Source organism: Emydura macquarii, unplaced genomic scaffold, assembly GCF_026122565.2.
Source record: "Emydura macquarii macquarii isolate MOO-44397 ecotype Brisbane River unplaced genomic scaffold, CSIRO-AGI_Emac_v2 contig_320, whole genome shotgun sequence".
Taxonomy (NCBI): domain Eukaryota; kingdom Metazoa; phylum Chordata; order Testudines; family Chelidae; genus Emydura; species Emydura macquarii.
Window position 1 is genome coordinate 3,592,025 of NW_027130457.1, and position 21,659 is coordinate 3,613,683.

At 37.1% G+C, this 21,659-nt stretch overlaps 1 protein-coding gene across 1 annotated transcript in view; it reads left to right on the plus strand.

Moving 5' to 3' along the window:
* The first annotated feature begins 2,568 nt into the window (after positions 1–2,568).
* CDH18 (cadherin 18) overlaps positions 2,569–21,659 on the plus strand; it is a 518,716-nt gene continuing 499,625 nt past the window's right edge. The window contains exon 1 of the mRNA XM_067569768.1: positions 2,569–2,616. The gene's annotated coding sequence lies outside the window, so the exon portion shown is untranslated. The remainder of the gene's footprint in view (positions 2,617–21,659) is intronic.

Below are 21,659 nucleotides of genomic sequence, written 5' to 3' on the forward strand. Positions count from 1 at the left end.
TGCATTTTACAATGATATTACTGTTCAACAAGTTAAGTTTTCAAATTATACCTCACAAGGCATACCTTCCACAGAGTTTATTCCATCAACTATGGTGGGTTATTTTGTAAATTACCCCAGTGTAGACATGCCAGTTATGAGATTTCCAACCAAGAGGTTAGCTGTGATGTCAGTTTTTATGCTGTAGAAACCTGTCCACCAGAAACTGCATTTTTAGTAAAATTGAGTCTGGTGCACTACTATTAAACATACCCTGATATTCTTAACTAATCCTGCAATGTGTGTGTAATAAGTGGTTTTTGATATTTTTGGAATAAGTTATCAAGAAAATACTGCTAATCTCAGTCTTACAACAAGATTGGATGGCAGGTTAGTTTATTGACAAGTAAAATACTCATAAATAATTTTGACTGAATGTTGTTTGACGAGACAAAATAAATATTAAAATAAAGATTAGTTTTTTCACTATCAAAAAAATCAAAACTGCATAAACTCTGGATTATTTAAGGATGACATCACTGTCCATTGAAGTCAGTTGAATACTGACTAGTCAGAAAAGCAACCTGACATCCTTCGTTTTCTCACTATGCTAAAAATAGAAAAATTGTTTGTAGTCAAGACAATGGTGAGGGGTTATTTTTATTTATTTAGTGCTCAAGTCAGACTGATTTTGATCATCCACTTGCTTCCAGCTAAAGGTGTATGTGGATTTAAATCAGGATTTTTCACAAAGTTGTGCAGCATATACATCCATAAATAGTAATAACCAAGTCTATAGGATGGCTCTCCCTTGACTTGTTTTGGAAATGTATTTCAGTAGCTAAGCTCAGGAAATGTCATAGTGCTTAAAGACTGAAATTTAGTTTTCAAAACTGTAATTTTTTTATTGCACAAATTTTTATCCAGTTCTTGGGATGAAACGTCTAAATAAACTGAAAGAACCTGAATCTCATTTACATTAAGGTCTAAGGGTAACAAAGTGCCTCAAAGTGGTTGGAACAGTAATTTATACTTACACTGCTGTGGCAAAGGTCCTTAAAAAATAAAATAAATTATTTTTTATATAAATGAGAATCAGGCCCAAAGTATACATAAAGAATATTGAAAATTTAATAATAGGATAAATAATAAATTAATGTGTATCTTTGTGCTTCAGTGTAAAATGCATCCTACTTCTAAATTTTGAAATGTTCAAGGTAACATTTTGAGTGGTTTTCATCTTTTAAGAATGATTAAGTGAGTGTATAATAAAAAGACAAAAGTGTAGTAGTTTATCCCTTCTTTTTGAAATGTGCAATTCTCAAATCAGCAAAGCATTTAAGCATGTGCTTAAGTGTTACTCACTTTGAAGGGAGTTGAATGCACTCAGTTTTTTGTTTTGGTGCGTAAAAATAGATGCAGGAGCACATCTTAAGCATGCAAGTATGTACATTGTGGGCTACAGTGTCAACCAACAAAAGTGTTTGTGTAGACAAATATCAGGTGGTTTTACTACAAAACACATGGGGTAAAATCTTTTCTCCACTGAAGCTGGCATCTGGATTCCACCTCAGTCTCTCTACACTAGCGCTTAAGCTGCTGTTACAACTATAGGTGCCAGTGGCTGTTTTGGAGGTGCTGATTTTACATACCATGGACAAGGCTTGAAACAAACATGATTTCTCTCGGAATCCTTGACAGTTATTTGAGTATTTTGGAGGGAATTTCTTTTCCTCTTGAAAGTCTGAATTATACAAGCATTCTCCTTTTAAAATAGTATTTGTATTATTGTCTGGCATATTACCTTTTTTAAAAAAAAATGAGATCAAAGTCCACAGAGTCCTCACACTCTCCTCATGCTGGTGAACAGGCAATAGACTTCCATTTTTATTTTTTATAACTCAGTAATATACTCCAAATAGCAGAGAACATCTGTTCTCCTTTCAGGGTACTTGTCTTTTCCAAATCAACAAAAGCCTAATGGCTAAACCCAACTCTTACCAGCTGAATCTGGCTTAGAATAAGCAACCCTACACCACAGAGAATGTTCCCTCAGGAACAACTCTCAGATTGTATGTAGTAGAATATACATGCTTGCAGGTTCTTGTACTCCATGGTGAGCTCTGTTTAGCTAAGTATGAGGACAGAAAAGGCTCCTTTGTTCTCTCCCAAACCATTCTCAGCACAATGTTGACTCTAGGTCAAAATTTAAATTTCCTTAGTGATAGTGACTCATTAAGTAAGGGTGCTTTCAAAGTGTGTCTTAATCCTCTGCTACAGCTGGCACACTGTTCAGTGAGATTGTATAGCTGCTGCTTTAAGCTTCTAAGGCAACTCTGCAGTTTATCACATGATTATGCAATTCATCAGATAGATTATCACCTCCAGGTGATAAATTACAGAGTCTTGTGATAAACTGCATTTGTCATGCACCATCTCACCTGTACCGTGCCCACTAATCAATCTACCTAAACCAATTCTATCATTGAAAGACTTGGATTGGTGCCAGTCACCTCTTCACTTTTTTCAAATCAGCCTGCAAGAGAAATGTTTCCTTCTGCCCCCCAAAATGCTGGATAAATTTTGTCTAAAAGTTACCTTGCTCTGAAGCACAGGATGGGAAATGTTCAGTGACAGGTAGGAGGTCTCAAATTTTCTGACCCTGTACAGCTAAAATCAGGAGCTTTATGTCAGTGGAAAGGACAGATTCCCAACCACTTAGTGGGAGACAGAGCTCTTACTTTTAGCCTCCAAGATATGTGACTGCAACGTGACAATATTGTGTAAGGAAAAGCAACATGGTAATTTGTGAAGGTTCCTAAAATTTGGTAGCTATAATTTTTCTGCCTCAAACTCCTGTATGGTTGGACTCACAGGTTTGGATCCATGAAGAGACTTAGGCTATATTTGCATTCTATGCTTCTTTTGGTGGAGGTAGAGTATGTACTTAAGTAGCTCTCATAGTATGGGTTTAAATAGTAGTGTAAATGGTGAGGCATGGCTTAGGTAAATAGAGTGCAGACATGTCTGAAGGGTGTGAGTATGTACTAAAGTACATGCCCTATAAATCTTCTACTTGGCCAAGCCATGCCTTCCTGTCTTCACTGCTCTTTTTAGCTGTGTAGTGTCCCACTGCCTTCCAGCTACTGAAGTCTTTCCCTGTTACAGGAAAAGGCTCTGGCCATGGGGATAGGCTCCGGCAGGGGTGAGGTAGCGGGGTAAGGCTCAGACTTCTCCACTGCCCCCCACACCAGAGCCTTTCACTGATACACGTAGCTGTGCACTGCAATGTGGATGCAGCTTCCTTTTCACTGCAGCATGTAGCTACATATACCCTATGTGCCGCAGAAAGTGGTGTGCAATGTAGACAGTCTTAGGCGCTGCAACACGGAGCATCATAGCACCTAACTTATAGGCACTTAGAAAAAACATAGGAACATCACTGTGATCCAAAAACCTGAGTTTGGCACCTAGGCTTCCTATACAATGACTGGAGAATCACAGGCTCTTAAGACTAGTATGTTAGGCATGGAGCTGCCTAAGTTACCTATTGGGAGACAGTGATCAGAGATGTATGTGCTAAGCCCCCCAACTTCTCTGAGATAGCCACTTTCCTGCATCGTGGATTTAGATGTCTATCTCTGTTAGTGAACCACAACTGGGGGAAGATAGGCGTTCTGTCACTTAGGTTATGTATGGGGCATGAAACAGAACAGCCAGGAGGGATGAGGTTACGGAGTGATTCTCACTTTTTCTGGCCTAATTAATATTTAACTACTCAATTGTTCAATTAAAGTGGTAGAGCTTCACTAGGAGAGACTGAAGGAGCCCACATCAGAATATTCCATAGTGGTCAGGGCACTCACCGGAGAGGTAGCAGATCCCTGTTCAAATTCCTTCTATCGCTCAGGCAGAGGGGCACTTGAACCAATGGTCTCCCACATTCTGGGCAAGTACCCTATCCACTAGGCTAAAGGTTGCAAAGAAGATCCTCCCCGCCCTCCATAGTTGTTTTGTATGAACTTGACTGGGGCCCAATCCGATGGGTATGTTCAGAGGCCACCTACTGGATCAAGGCCCTGCATGTGACTTAGTTGCCCCAACACCTTTGCGAGTTTGTGAGCTTATGTGGGAGATAGGCATCCGGATGCCTATCATTAGGCAGTAGTGTGTGTGCTCAGGCAGTTGATAGGTGCCCAGGTTCACAGAGTGAGTCTGCACTGCACGTGCCCAGAGACAACAACTAAGACACCAAGTGAGTTTAGATGCCTAAATGGTTAGGTGGCAGCCAAGCGGGAGTTTTGTGAATTGCAGTGGTGCCTAAAAATTGTATTTAGGTGCCTAAGTACCGTTGTGGATCTCACCCATAGTAACTAAGGCAAACTGGTGTTACAAGTATAGGGTATAAAAAACATCCCATTTTAGATTTTGAAAACTCACTAAAGCATTTCTAAACTTTAAATATGTAACATATGTAGAACATATGAAAATGTTGTTTGGTATAAATATTTTATTGACAACCATTGGGAATGACCTTCATAACTCAGTTCTTGCTGATAAAACTCTGTCCCACACAATCAGTTGTACTGCGTGCTTACACACAGACAGACAAACACCTGTAAACACAAAACATGTTAAAATATTTGTTTTATGTTGGGCTGTAAAGAGTGGTTACAGACTATTACATAAAAATGCTTTAGAAACACAATTAGAAAATGAGATTCTTAGCAGATGTTAAACTGATTGCAACCAAACTATGCTGACTTATGTCAGCTAAAGATCTGGGTGCATATTATTTTCTTCTCTTAGAATTCAAAACTGCCGTACTGCTACTATCTGAGACTTTTTAATGAATTACATTGGGGCTGTGGTGAGGATGAATAACTCAGTAGAGGAAGGCTCAAAAATTGGGGTCAGGTTTAAAGTGAGGCTTGTATGTGTTAGGAAGCATATGACTGAAAAAGGACATGTGATGTGATATATAATTTTGGTGTTAATGGTAACCAGTGAATCATTCATATTTGTATAATAGTATATATAGGGTTTTTATCCTTTGTAGAGCACAGCTCCTAAAGTGAAATATGATTGCATACAGTTGAAAGGGACTGGCATTCCATCTAATTAAGAGGGAAGTAGTACACCTATACACTGCAGAGAAAAAACAAACATTGCTTATATTGTTTTATAAAGATGGTCCCGTACCTGTCTCCTTCTGGCAATATCAAATAGTTATATCCCCTGTGTGAGTGATACTAAGTACTAGGAACTATAGATGAGCAGCTCTCGACTGGCTAACATTATTAGGTTATGTAAAAAAAGAGAGAATCATAGGTTCCACTGAATATATTATAAAGCACTGAAATACAGGAACAACATATAACTTGGAGATATGTTCAGATTTTCAAAGAGTGAAAAAAAGAAAACAGATTTATAACTGTCAGAAAAATTTGGTCCTATAATTAATTGTATATTTATGTATTTCCTCTTTGGTTACAGTGGGACAATTTTGTACTATTTTATATCTCCTACAACCTCACTGAATGCTATGGAATTTAGTCCTGCACTAACCTCCTTTGTCCTTTTTTATCTGTAAATATTGAATTTTGAAGAGTCTGTAAAGGATGCCTTTTATTAGGCAGTTGCAATTATTTTCGGGTTAGCAGATTCCTCTCCATTATAATTTGGACCTAAAATTTATTTTGTGAATGTGCTTTTTGTCTTATTTATTACTGAACCTGTAGGTAATTTTGTAATACACACAATGTGTCTTGAGTTCTGACAAAAGAGCAGAGTAGTTGAAATACTTTTCTTGTCTGGTTTTTATTGCTAATAATTGACATAGTGCATTATACCCTATTCCTACTTTCTAAAACTCTCTCATTTTAAAAGTTTCATCAGCCAGTTGAAATTATTCCAGATACATAGTTTCATCCAGACAGAATGAGTTTATTCAAATACTGTAAAAGTGCTTCCTTTTTAGCATAAAAGTAGCTGTCTGCTTATGGGTCTAATTCACACTATCAGCCATGTTCAACTAGTGATCCAGACTCAAAGAGATTATAGAGTTGCACTTAGCATAAATGGGTCTGGTCGGTTAAACTGCATGAATAGTACAGAGATTAAAAAAAATCATAAAATATGTTACTGTGCAATTTTAAAAATATATGTGGAAATTAAAGGAGTACTGTATACAGTATGTGAGTACCAGTAAAGTCCAGTTTATATGTAACCAGCTCTTGCCATTCTGGACTTCCATAGGCCTTCTTAGTAAACAAATGTTATGAATATTTAAAACGGATAAGAATGAAATAATGCAATCTAAATGTCTGCATTCTTTCTTTAAGAAAAAAATCAAAGAGAAGACATTTTGTAATAACCGAGAGAGTTTCTAAAACGGGTTGCAAGAAGAGGCTCAGCCCAAAACTTATATGGTAGTTTTTGTATTGTTCTTCATGTTGCTATTTAAAAAAATATAGAAATGTCAGAATTCTTGTCAGAGTGTTATCCTTTTTCAGAAGATCTTGCTTTAAGACAGAGATCACCATGCAATATGAAAAAAATACTTTTCTTGTGTTTCTTAAAAGGTTCTTATTTTAATTATTTATCTAACCATTTGTTCTCCTTAATAAATATTAATACTATTCCAGATAGTCACACTCCTTGCAAATGCCATGGCACAGGGAGGGTCCTTTGATACTGTGAAATCTTTTGTAGGTGTTTCTAAAATAGCTAAAAAACAAAAAAGAAAAAAAACCCAAAAAACCTTTTAATTGGTATTAAAATAAAAGATTATATCTGAAGGGAAAGCTGACTCTTCCTTACAGAGACAGGCAAATAATCCTAAATGCTAATTAAAATATTTCCACTAGTACGAGCATTACAATTCAGTGTAAAAATGAATGTTTAGAAAGGAACAATATTCATAAATATTATATATAAATATACTCAAAAGCATGTATGTTTTACTGTTCATCATTAGTTCTGAGTTTCTTCACTATAAATGCAGAAACTTTTTAGGACATCACTCAAAACTAATGTATTGATCCCTGACATACATTGGCAATTTTTTAAATGGGGGAACCTGGGAAATAAACTTCTGACTGGAGACTGAAAAATTAAAAGTAGGAAAAAATGAGAAGGTATCAAATAAAAATAGATATCAGATCTTCCAACAACACTCTAATGCTACGTCTGGTTGTCTAGTTATCTCAGATGTTGATTCAGCCTCTCTTGTGGCACCAGATGAAAAGATGAAGGCTTGAAAAGAGAGTCATAAGAAAGACAAGCTATGTTGCTTGTTAATTATGTAGTGGTCATTCCCTCTAATTGATCCTCATTTTAATCTACTCTAAGTAAAGTAGAAGAGAGATGTCAAAACAGCACATATATTATAGAAGGAAAGTCTAAAGATAGTGCCAGATCCAGCAGATGTTTATATGTTTAGGACTAGACTGGAGAAGGCATACAGAGGCTTCTTCAGAATCCTTGTGCAATCCACATTGGTACTTTGCTATGTGGAGCACAGAGACTGCTCCATTTCCTCTCCTCTGAGGGTATGGAGCCCCCTATAGAGTCAGAGTGGAAAAGGGGACATGGATCTACACCTTCTAGCCACTGACCATTGAAGCTGTGAAGCCACACTGGTGGGTATAGCCAACATTGCACGAAAGCAACCTCTGCATGCCTAGGACATCAGGACTTAATTTTCCACAGAGATTGCCGAAATAGCAAAATTGTGCTCTCAGGTAGTTCTTCGGCATGTGAATAAACTCATTGGCTTAGACGGGACTACTTGTATAACTAAGAATCAGTTATATGACTAAGATCTGGCTTGCTTGGGACTTTGCTTTGGAGAGAGAGGAGAAAGGGAAATAATTTCTCTTATAGCTTAGATTTTTTGCACAGCTCCTATTTCCCCGCCTCTGTTGACTTTGTATCATTACTATGGACAAATACAGAAGCACAGTATCATATAACGCGCACTGCCTTTAGGTGTAACATTTGGGGAAAGGGGGTGGTTTCTTCATTATCAATAGTAAACCTGGTTCTTTACCTGTTTGTTCTTTGGAGTATCAGAAAAGAGCCTTAGGTTGTATTCAACAGCACCATTTTTTCTCATGCTATCATTCAGTACTGATACCACGTTGCTCCTCAGGAGTTGTTCTTTTGCTAAGCAGCTCTCTTGTGACACTCAGGAAACCGAAACAAATAAAAGTTTCAGAAACTTCAAACTTATCTAAGGAATCAGTTCTGTGAAGTGATGAATATCCTCTCCCTTGATAATTTCAATGGAGTTGAGGGCACGCACCACCACATAGACTCTCACCCTTCATTTAGTTTCAGTTAATTTTATAGAATTGAAGTGGTTGTGATCACTAACTTTTCCTATTGTGAATTTTTGTTTAGAATTATGATTCAATCCTCTCCAAGCGTTTTTTCACACTAGTAACTGACAGCACCAAGGTTGTGTAGAGAGATGATAGATAGAAAGCAGGTGCTGGGAGAGGGGAAAAATAGTGATAAAATGCAAAGTCTACTACATTCAGAGAATATATGAAGGATAGTGTATTTCAGAGTGAGGGAGATAGAAAACCCATAATCAAATTCAGAGTTCCCTCAAGTAAAAAAGAAAAAAAAAAAAAAAAACCTCAACAAAAACCTGCAATGAGAGAAAGAAGCAGAAAATAAAAATATATATACTCTTGGAAATGTTAGTATTTCTCCCTGTTTCAGAAATACTCCCCCTCCTGATCTTGAGATGCTGTAAAGAATTCTGGTGTACATTAAAATAAAATCTTTTTGTATAAGGGCTTTAAGTGGATTTTTTTCAGAGTTATGAAGTTTACGTGTGGAAACTGAATTTTCATCTTCCAATTTTCACCTACTATGTATCAACAGTTGTCTCAGGGTATGTCTATACTGCAACTAGACACCTTCAACTGCCATGCCAGGTGACTCAGACTGAGGGGTTTAGGCTAAGGGATTATTTAATTGCAGTGTGGATATTTGGGCTCAGGGACCCTCCCACCTTGCAGGGTCCTAGAGTCCAGGCTCCAGCCTGAGCCCAAACATCTACATTGCAGTTAAACAACTCCTTATCCCAAGACAGCTGCAGGTTTTTAATGCAGTATAGATATACCTAAGACAATAGTGAGAGACTACTTAAATAAGCAGTATGCCATTTAGGAAATATAGTAGAAATTTTTATGTGAAGCAAGGCAGTCGTCATTGTGATTTACTATTGATATTGCTCTTGGACACTGTGTGCCACAGTGGTGGGTGGTCTCTCACTGAGAGCAAGTCTCTATCTTCCAATATTATTTGTGGTATGAGATGCAGTACATTTGAAAGAAAAATCATGTATTAATTATCACCATATACCATGATCCAAATTGTGCTCTCAGTTGCACCCAATGACAACCCTGAAGTTAGTTATATCCCTGCACGGTTTCCAAGGCAAAATATGGCCCTATGCCTTTAACATGAAGATTAACCATAGTGCTCTTTAAGGGCTACATACTATTTTTCTTTTATAGCAGAGTTCCCATTGACAATAAATGCCTTTTTATACAAACCGGGATTGGTATTAGATGAGCATCCGTTCCATTTATTTTGTGCTTGTCTTCAAGTTGTCAATGGAAGTGACACTCACTAGCAACAGTTCAAACATGCCATTTAAGTGTGCAGATGGTTACATGGAGAGCAGATTTAATTGCAGTCAGTCAATGGCTACACTAACATGGTAAAATTGTCTGATATCTGCCTAAGTCTTAAATTAAAACGCCTGCTCTCCATATAGCCATTTGCACACTTAAATGGTGTGGGTGGAGTTTGTGGGGTGGGGGGGGATGAGTGATAATTTATAAGTCAAATATATAGAGATATTATTGAAGATGATTTTCATGGCCATATTAAATAAATCTTTGAAGCAACATAGACATTTAAAGTGATTCAAAGATTGAGGTATGCTTTTGATACACAGGTATCTTTTTGATAGATTCTCAGTTCTCCTACAACAGTAAGTAGGAAATGCATCACACTTTTTTGAATGAACTGTGTAAAAAATTACACCTATTGTCATGGTAGCAGGTACCCATCAGGAAATATGCAATGAGTCTCTGTTCTCTAGTTGGACTTCAGTTAAAACTGACTTGTACAGAGATTATATTTTCTAGACATTATATGTAGTAAGTTAAGATAAACTTTGTTGTATTAATATAGTTCCCTTTTTTTTTTTCAGTTTGAGGTTTCTATGTACTGAAGCTTTTGTTTTTTCACAGTTTTGTATCCATGAACTGGATACAATTCAATTATCTACCACAAAATTAAATTGTTATGATATAAATATGACTAGATTGCATACTTTCAAGCTTCCTGAGGTTATGATAATTAATATAATAAAGTCACATCTTAAAGTCAAGCATACATCTTTTAATACGTCACCTAAAATGATATGTGATTGAGAGCAGTAATAGCACTTGCACTTGTTATCTACAAGTGTTGTTTTCAAGAAACCCTACATCATTTAAAAAACTTTCCTTTTCATTTGATGTTTTAGAATTAGTTCTGTACAACAAATGTAGATGGGGTCATTTTAGTTTTCCAGCAGCTCTGTTAGTTGGGTTTGGGTTTTGCAAACACAGGTTGGTTTAGATCCTAGTCTCATTTTATCCTAACTACTTAAGTAGTGAGCTCTTAGTTCTGATTAACAATTGTTATTCAGTGCTTGTTTTTATTTATTTATTATTGATTGATTATTTCTAATCTTTAATATTTCAGTATCCAATATTCAATAACAGTTTTGAGATCTCACATTTCAAGTCTGTCATTGCCACCTTCTAAGATGAGTCATTCACTTTCTTCTAGCCAAGGGTTCCTCAGACTTTTTTCTCCCCTTTTTGACTGTCCAGATATGTGTGAGACTCTTATAGGATCTCAGCTATTTGGAATAATACACTTCAAAACATTGTGCCGAATTCAGCAAAACTAGCTCCCCAGATAAGCCTGCTGAACTAGAATTCAGTCACCTTCCTGGCATAATGCAAAAGACATTGGTTTCATAGGGTTTCTTGAAAAGGCTTAAAGGCATGCTTCTCTTATCAATGAAGGGGTGGAAGGAAATGTTTGTAGGTAGCTGGCTGGCTGACCTACTGCTCAACTGATTAATTGAACGCTGCTATAATTGCATTGTTGAAGGGGTCTTAAGGTACTTAGAGCCTTGGAACCTTTTTAGTTATTTAAATTGAAATAGATAAATACAATTAAAAATACAAGGGATATTCATCCTCTGTAGGGCAGTCTAATTTTATTTTCCTTTCTCTTCCTTTTGTGGTACAAAACATTTTTGTGAATTTCTCACAGATGATGTGATTGAGGTTACTATGTTACAGTTGATGTACATTTTCTTTGTTAACACTGAAGTGGGAAATCAATTTTAAATTTTGTATGATTTTTTGCCAGGAGCTAATGGCTCCTGTATGCTCAATATTGTGCTAAAGCATGCCTAAATCTTGGCAAAATTTGGAAACTCAGCAGAACTGTTCATGTTTTGGGGTTTTAATTAAATTTGAAACCAGGTGAGTTTCATGTAGTTCATATTTTGTTCTAAGTTTATTTAGCTGTAATTGTTCTAACAAAAAATATTTCTGATGGACTTTATAAAAATGAAAATATTTTTGGCTGTTCAGCGAAGTTTCCAAAATATAGCTAGAATAAAGCAAAAGCAACCAAAGACAGCACTTTACTTTGATCTATCAACTTATACTTTATTTATTTTCATCTTCCCATCTAAAATGTATTGTCTTTGAACTCAGTAATTTGACCGCCAATCAAGGAACTTCTAAAGGATTTCAAAATGGATACATCGCTCTACAAATTATCTATCATCCATATAAAATACTTACTCTATGTGTCATTCCTAAGACAGTGCCAGGTGTACAACATTTTACTGAATCATTGTTGAATAATGATTCTTCAACAAGTGCCTCAAATACATCTCCCAAAATAAACAAAATTGTGTTTTTGTAGCATGCTAATAAAGCCAAATTGTCAGTAGGCTCACCAGTATCTCCTGAAACATTTGATTTTGTTATCAAGCAAAATGCTATTTCGAATTATTTCATTTTGCATTTTTATTAATTTGTAACAAATTCAATGGGTATGACATGAAACCAAATAAAATCCTAGAACACGGTATGACAAGAATCAAGTCGAGCTATAACAAAATAAATCAATGAATCAGATATTAACCTGTCTTCTTATATAAAACAGATATCCAAATCAGAGTTCTCTTTTTTTTATAGTATTGACAGAATCATGTAGTGTCTGAAACAAGGCAGGGCTTCTCCCCAGCTCCCAGATGATCTAATGCTATATCCAGAGTCTCTTTCAGTCAGTTTTATGCCAAACTTTAACAAAACAAACAAAAACCATTTCTCAGCTCACCCTGGGCTATAAGGCACTTTACCTTTCAGACTCACTGCTACCCCTGCCAGGGGATTCCTGCAATCCTGCTCCTTATCCTACATGCCCTAGCTGTGACTCACCCAGTCTTGCTCACTGTCTCTCCCACCTTCCCCCTAAGGCCCAGACATCCTCTTTTAAAGCCTAATCTGCATTGATGCAGCGTGTTTGTCATTTTTTCCTCTTAAAAGAACAGTGGCACCCTGTGACAATGCCCTTATGTTACAGAGTCCTTCTGGGTTATGGGGCAGAAAAATACAAGTCACAAAGAATAAGTCAAGTTATCTGTACTTACCAAATAAAAATCTCTACAAATACTAATATAAGCACAAATGTCAGACAGAGTAGAAGGTAAAAAAAGGCTCCCTATAGGGCAGCTTGACACATTTTATGTTCTAGATTCTTCACAAGTGGTCCAACACACCTAAGTAGTTCTTAAAAACAGAATTATTTGCTGAGAGTTAACAACTGCACTATTCACCATGAACTGCCTGCCACAGGTGCTATTACAGAGTAAACTTTTAACCACATCTGATACAACAGTATTTTCCTATGCCTAGGGGAGAAAAAAAAAAGAAATAATTGTGTTATCTCTAATTCTGTTATATTAGAAATGTTAGTAAATGTTCACTATAAAATGAACATGCAAATGTTCAATTGTGACAGTTATATTAGGTGAAAAAATTAAAGGATATGGTGTGAAGTCTATCACAAAGTTAAAATTGGTCTATGCAGGAGACAACACTTATTTGGGGTCAGTATGAGACTGTGGAATAAACTCCCACAGGGAGTAAAGACCATCACAATCTTCACCACCTGTGGTTTCAAATGTAAAGCACACTTCTTCAACTTTGCTGTCTTTGACATAAACACGTAGCAACATGTGTTGTTGTTCATCCTTCAAGTTCAAAGATAACAAGACATCACAGGTTTGCTTTCTGTGAACACATAAGTGGCTGATCAGGCCAGTTTGGGCTTTGAACTGTCTGTGGCACACTGAACAAGAGATGCCACTATGAGTTACTTGATTAACAGCGGACATGTTGCTGTTACGAGATTTACGCTGTTGGTGCTCACTGAAGCCAATGTCACCACCATTGAAGCAATGATCCTTATGCACCAACTACTGTTAACTCACAGACTGGGATCTGCTATTAGTGTGCTCAGGAATTGACACGACTCTCGTTCGATAATGACAGAAAGGCTTTAATTACTATACTTATAAATATATAAAATGAGCCCCCAAACCAAAAGTCCAGTATATTTTAGTTGCAAAAGCAATTACCCTCACCAATGCAGGCAAGAGGCGGTGATGGTTTCTTAACAGCTTCCCCCGAGAGCCTGGATCCGTGGTCTCAGAAGGCAGCTGGGCAAGATGGTAGTTCTTCTCAGTTTCTTGTCAAGAGCGATTCTTCTTCTCTTGAAGCTTGCCTGCTTGCTTATTTCCATTGCTTCTCTTTTATATTCTTAAATCCAATGTTTTTCAAAGCATTTTGGTAATTTACATGAGTAACCACAGGAATTCCAGAAAACAATAGAAGAGGGAGAGACCCATGTGCTTTAATTAGTGAAAAGATGCTAGCCACCTAGATTTGTTCTTTAGTTTCAGTGTTCCACCCTTCAAACAAAGGGGTATTGGGGTTGTTGTGATTAAATTGAGCAATACCTGGGGTGGCATTCAGCTATTAGCTTTGATCATAAGGTATTTTGAGAGGTCTGGAGCCCTGGAGGTCTAGCACGCCCTGCATTTAACACATTTCTGTTTACTGCATAGATGAGTTACTCCCAGAGGATAAATTCATTAGGGAAAATGGTCCAGACAGAGAGGCAATTAATAAACAGTTATCTTAATGAAATACCAGACATACTTTGAGAATAGAAAGACAGCATGGGTGTGTTGCAATGAGAAACAATCACCCCTTTTCAAAATGGACTCCAGTCACCATTTCACATACTCTGCAATATGCACTTATTAATTTGGTAGTTTAATTTTATAAGTAGGCCCATCTTAGCTGAAATTTCATGGTCTACACTACATTGGGCTGGACATTGTGTGCTGATGTCATATTTTTGCCTCCCAAACCAAGTTCTCTACTCTCAGCTTGCCTATGTTAGACGAAATGCTACAAAGGTATACTGAAAGCATATCTTAAGAAAACTGATGGTGACATCATAAGTTGGGAGAAGCAAGCCACCAACTGACCGCAATGGCACCATATCTTCCTTAAGGCAGTGGCCCACTTCAAGAAGTGTCTTGCCCTCGAACCTGAAAAAAGAGAGAGCAGGAAGGAAAAAGAAAGAGCTTTCAACCAGCAGGTAGCAGACTGATAGGAAATGTCTATTGTGGGCATATCTGTGGTTCCAGGATTGGACATTTGAGTCATCTCAGGACTCATCTGTAAATCCATGGTAGAGATCATCCTCGAATCAAGGGACTGCTGATGATGACAATTAAAAGAAATGACTTTGCCTATCATAAATCTTTTAAAGAGGCATCTAATACAATTGAATTGCAATGGTGTCAGCAAAGAACCCTTAGGAAACCATGTATGATCCTAGTAATCCAAGAAATAGAATTATTTCTAAGTTTAAACATTTAAATATTTTTCATGGACTTCCTATTCTAACTCTACAATATCAGCATTATTGAATAGGAGAGCATTGTTTTCAAGGCAAATTTATTTCAGTGTCTAAGCAAAATAAATAGGAATAGTTCATGGTATAAACCTGATTTGGAGTTTTATTATAAAGTTGAGCTTGCAAAGAAAGGAAAACCTTTGTGAAAAGCTGCAGACATACCCAAACAAATTGTACTTTGATTCTAATTTAGTGCAACTACCATACACCAGTAAATCATCCAGATAGATAACCACCCCACATCCAGTTCTCTACAATTTGGGCTTTCTGCCAATTGTTGTGTTGAATTGTCACATTTTGACTTTAAATCTGCATCTGAAATTAAGTTTTTAAAAGTTGGACATAATTTGTAGCCTATTATTCTGCTTTTTTTCTTTGGCCAGCAAAATAGGGGAAAAAAATCAGATTCTTCCTAACTTTAGCAAATACTCTGAATCAGATCTAAACCAATAAATCCTTAATACAGAATACTGCCTAAAACCAGCACCAAAGTAGAATTTGAACAACACATGTGATATCACCGATAAATATTAAGGGTCAGACTGTGGTCAGCTCCTGTGTGTCAGTGTAAGGGGAGAAGGCACAGGGAGCTTCTTCCTCCCATCTGTCAGTCTCCCCTGTGAACAAACCAGCTTCACAAGTCCCTATCAGTGCTAAAGAGGTGAGAGTGGGGCTGTTGATGCATCCCTCTCTGTACTAGACAGCAAAGTTGGCTGGGTGTGGAGTTAAGGGGAGCATGCAGCAACTTCTCCAAAGGGAGTGTAGTTACTGTGTAACCCATTGGGGGAGGCTCCACAGGTCCTCTTGTATGTCAGTCCACAGAGGATATGAGTTGTTATAGTCCCTACTTACACTGCCTTGACTCTTTAGCTCAAGCTGTAGCTCAAGCATGGTTTTGTCTCTGGAGGGACTTCTGTTCATCCTTGGTGTGTCAGCTGAGATGGTAGCTATCTCATCTATGCAGTGTGTGCTGTCTGAGAGTTCTTGGAGGGAATTCTTCTGGAGACAGAATTCCTTCTGTGGATTCCAGCTGTTGTACAGTCCTGCTGCAGCCCCTGTAACATAAATGCCATGTAAAAAAATCTAGCCTGACATTTGATTAAGGAGGAAAGGAAGAAGGATGTTTTGCAAACATCTAGTGAGAATTGACTAGACTAATGCTTGTTCAGTAGAAATGAAATTGAAGGACCTGTTCCTCTCCCACTGACGCAACTTTCAATGGGAGCAGGTTAGAGTCCAGAAAATGGACATTTGAGCACTGATATAAACTGAAATTCAAGATATCAGTGCCTGCATTAACTAAACAACAGGGACAGCATAACACTACTTCCTTTACCTAGCCTTTGTCTGCCATGTCTATTCAAACTGTAAGCTCTTCGGGCAGGGACTGCTTTTTATGGTGTCTCTGTACAGTTACTAGTACAATGAGGCCCTGAGCCGGGATTGGGGCCTTTACCCATTACCATGATACTTATAATAATAGTCATAAATGCAGACACTTTTTATTCAGGAAATACATAGGGTCCTCCCAATCTGTGTTATTCTACCATCTTCCATTAGGTTTTCACAGACTCTGAATACAAATTATTTCACATTTCTGCACTGATAACAATAACATTTTTACTAAGGCATGCTTTGTAATTTAATGATAGGCAAGACAAAAAGGCATAATCTAGCACAGGATAATGACAGCTGTCTTTAAAACCATGCTTCCAACTACACTCATCTTTCATATTAATTATTATTATATAAATGTTGCAAAGAAAATGCATGTTATGTTTTGCGTTCATGCTACTTGAGATTGTAAAAAGCAGAGTGAAATAATTCCTTACAATGTTTTCAGACCACCAAATCCAGCTGCCCTGTTGTCTGCAAATTCCCTTTGTTACAAGGGGTACTGGTGCACATCAGCAAACACTTACCATCCCAGATGCTGTGGTAAAATCAAAAGTTGAAGAGAAGCAAAAGTTGGGAGGGTAGAAGAGGATCTATGGGTGAGAAGGGAAAATAATTACAAGCAGTTGTCTCTTGGGAAGGAGGACTTCATAGATTCATAAATTCTAAGGCTGGAAAGGACCGCTGTGGTCATAAAGTTTGACCTTCTGTATAGCACAAGCCATAGAACTTCATCAAAATAGTATCTATAGCATATCTTTTAGAAAAAAAAAATCCTTGATTTAAAAATTGTCAGTGATGGAGAATGGTAAATTGTCCCTCTCCCTTAAACATTTACACCATATTTCCAGTCTGAATTTGTTTAGCTTTCAACTTCCAGCCATTGGATCATGTTATATTTTTCTCTGATAGATTGAAGAGCCTGTTATTAAATATGTGTTCTCCATGTAGGTACTTATAGACTGTAGTCAATTCAGCCTCTAACTTTCTCTTTATCAAGCTAAATAAATTGAGAAGGCCATATTAGAAACAAAGAATAACTGGGAAGGAGTTTTGCAGGTCATTTATATCTGAAAAATGTTAGGAAACCCTGGAAATAGGATGGGGACAACTGATTCTTGGAGACTAGAGGGTAAATTATTAATGAGAAGTGGAGGTAGAAAGGGGTCATTTTAATTGTTGGATGCCAATAATTTTATTTGAAAAATTACTGAAAATGGTTGGACAGTTTTTACTAATTGTTTCTTTTACTATGAATTCGGGGATCTGATTCCCACTACTTAGTCACAGGGATTCTTTTTATGTATCTTAGGGGACACCATGGTTAAGACCAAGCAAAATACTCACAATTATTAACCATGCCTATTTTACTATTAAAGAAAGAAAAAAATATATAAAAAAATCCAACACACATGACCAAACATAAATGATAAACTGGTTACTTTTGTTGCAAACTTTTCTTTATGCCTCTCTCTGAATGTCTTGTAACAAAAATTATGCTCTGATGAGTGAACTACCTCTCAGGGTACTTTCTCATGGTAAATGAAGACCAAAGTATTTTGTTTCCCAAATTATTGTGTATTTAGTTTTACTATCTTATTAGATAATTATCACAGTTATTGGCAAAATAATTTATGGGCCTGTCAAGTTGTTAATAATAACCTAAACAGTTTATAATTGGGCAAAGTAAGCAACTAAATCAAATGAAATCAGAGCAAATATTTAAATTAGTTATTTAGGAGAAGGCATTTAATGAGCTTTCTTAAAACAGACCAATTACAAACATTAAGTATCTTAAATCCAGTTAAGTCCTAATATTTCTCTGTTTACCAATGTTTAGTCCCAGTCTTAGTCACATGGTCTAACTATCTGGTGATTAACAGGAAAAACTTGAAGTGTTAAGTTAAAACAACATTTCATTATTTTATTGGGATAATTACAGGAGTGTGTCTAATCCTGTGACAGTGTTTTAGTTAACTTCTCTGACCAATTCACATTGAAGTTCTTCAGAGGTTTTCCATGGGTTGTTTGTTTCTTCTCTGTTTTTCTTACCTGTCTTGTAGAGCTTGCTTTTAGAGATGGACAGGATGTGTTGTGGAGTGCTTGCTGTCTAACCAGAGAAGAAAGGTGTGTGTGTGTGTGTGTGTGTGTGTGTGTGTGTGTGTGTGTGTGTGTGTAAGGGGTGCTAACTTCAGAATCTTTTATTCCTATCTCTTTGTTATTTTTAAGAAATTATGGGAGAAAACATCTCTTTCAGGTTTGTTTAGATGGTTGTGGTTGCCTTTTCAATGGCTTCATGTCTTTGGGGTTGACTTAGATGGTGCCTTCAGCTTCTGAATATGCAGTCTGTTTAACAAATATGCAATATTTATTTAATTGCCACTGTTGTTTTTATGAAAGGAAAGCCTCAGATAACTTTTTCACAGCTATTTAACTTTCTTTTTATTCAGACCATTTTCTCAGATATTCTTTCAATTTTATTAGAGTTTGACGTAAGATAAAGTTCTGTTTTTAAAAAGTCCAAACACGCTCTTGCTTTACATAAAAGTTTTCAGTTCCCAAAATAATCTTTTAAGATTAGATAACACTTAGTATGTTTTAGTTTAAATAATTAAAAAATTGTTGATTCTTATAACAAGTTTTGAAGAGATGATTCTTGTCTTCCAGAATTGAGTAAGGGTTTGCTTGTACACGGTCAGTAATTAATTAATTTCCCATTAATATAAATACTCTATATTTAAATGCTTCTTATATTAGTAACCTGTTATAACATCAAATAAGTTTACTATTTTGTACATAAAACATCTTATTATTCCTATAACAATTACACCAGGCACTTTATGAAGGCTCACATTTAGAAACAGTGCAAATATACATCTCAAAAGGTGTTTACCATTTTAACATTTAAGAAATAAAAGTTTTAAACATCTTCAACTACACATGTTTTTCTCTAAAGATTTAAAGAATACAGAAGTTTTTTTGCAAGAGGGTGGAAGAGCCCACTTTACCTACATTTATTGTTTTGATAACACACCCTACATTCCTTTCTTTTCCTTTTCCTTTTCCAATCAGGTTTCTTCCTAAAACATTAATTTTTTACATGCTTTGTTTCTTGATGTTTGCTTGTCCATGGGAGATGGGAGAAGAAACTTTGAATTTCTTTGATTAGCTTTAACACTTTGTAATATAACTAGCTAAATATATGTATTGTAACATTTCCAAGCCTTCTGTCTATAGCATACTTGTAGCCTATATTTTAATGTTTCTGATCTTTTGTGCTTGACTTTGCAATCTTAACATTATATACATGTATTTTGATGTAATTTCCTAGATTTATAAACTGAAAAGCAGATATTTCTCATGTAGATCCATATTGATCTGTTTTATGGATCATCAGCGGAGTTGAAACCCAAGACCTCTACTACAGCTCATATCTCTACACTTGAGTTAAAAAAGCAACTGGTAGGAGTAGTGAGCTGTTACACTCTGTGGACCAGCCACTAAAGGGGGGACATAACACATGCTTCATCATTGGCTCACAAAATTATTTGTCAGACAGTAAAGGAATGATGAGAATCAGGAATCTTGGGTTCCATTCCAAGTTCTGGAAGGGAGTGTGACCTAGCACATAGCCAAGCACACAGATTTGGTATATTAATTCTGAAAGGAACTGTGGTTATGTGGAAGAGATTTTCCATATTAGAGACCTGAGTTCACATATCTGTCACTTGCAAATACACATTACTATGTAATCATTAATTGTATGGTCATATCATTAAATTTAGTGGAACTTCCTAACATTTTATGCTTGAAGGGGAAAGCTGAGAAAAGAGAGACAGTACGTAAAAATCCATAATGTGGAAATATTTGGTCGCAACGCCTTATCCTATACAATTAACAAGGTCTATAGTAAAGCCCAGTAAAGATAATTTAGCCCTAGGCTACCTTAACTTTTCCATGCAGGTATTGTGGGGTCCCCCAGAGTCGCCATAAGTAAGAGAAATGGAGCCACATTGCCAGGAAATGGGGGAATTGTTTGAGGTCACAGACAGAGTTAGGGAATAGGTGATCTGTGCAGATGGCCTGTGCAGATGTGTAGTCTCCTATGCAACTTGAAGTGATCAAGAACAGTCAGCATGAATTCATCAAGGGCAAGTCATGTCTGACAAACATGATAGCCTTTTATGATGAGATAACAGGCTCTGTGGATGTGGGGAAAGCAGTGGACGTGATATATCTTGACTTTAGCAAAGCTTTGAATACGGTCTCCCACAGTATTCTTATAAAGACGTATGGATTGGATGAATGGACTATAAGATGGATAAAGAGCTGGCTAGATCATCCAGCTCAACAGGTAGTGAACAATGGCTCAATGTCCAGTTGGCAGTCAGTAACAAGCGGAGTCGTTGCTGGGGCCAATTTTGTTCAACATCTCCATTAATGATCTGGAGGATGGGGCGGATTGCACCCTCAGCAAAGTTTGCAGATGACACTAAGCTGGGGGGAGTGGTAGATAAACTGGAGGGTAGGTATAGGACACAGAATGACCTAGACAAATTAGAGGATTGGGCCAAAAAAACTGTTCAACAAGGACAAGTGCAGAATCCTGCACTTAGGATGGAAGAATCCCATGCACTGCTACAGACTAGGGACCAACTGGCTAGGCATCAGTTCAGCAGAAAAGGACCTGGGGGTTGCAGTGGACAAGAAGCTGGATATGAGTCAACAGTGTATCCATATTGCCAAGAGGGCTAATGACATGTTGGGCTGCATTAGTAGGAGCATTGCCAGCAGATAGAGGGAAGTGGTTATTCCCCTCTATTCGGCCCTGGTGAGGCCTCATTTGGAGTACTATGTCCCGTTTTTGGTCCCCCACTACAGAAAGGATGTGGACAAATTGAAAAGAGTCAAGCATAGGGCAACATAAATGATTAGGGGGATGAAGCACATGACTTAAGAGGAGAGAATGAGGGAACTAGTCTTGTTTAGCCTGCAGAATAGAATACTGAGAGGGGGATTTGACAGCAGCCTTTAACTACCTGAAAGGGGGTTCCAGGGAGAATGAAGCTAGGCTGTTCTGAGTGGTAGTAGATTACAGAACTAGCAGCAATGATCTCAAGTTGCATTGGGGGAGGTTTAGGTTGGATATTAGGAAAACGTTTTTCACTAGGAGGGTGGTGAAGCAG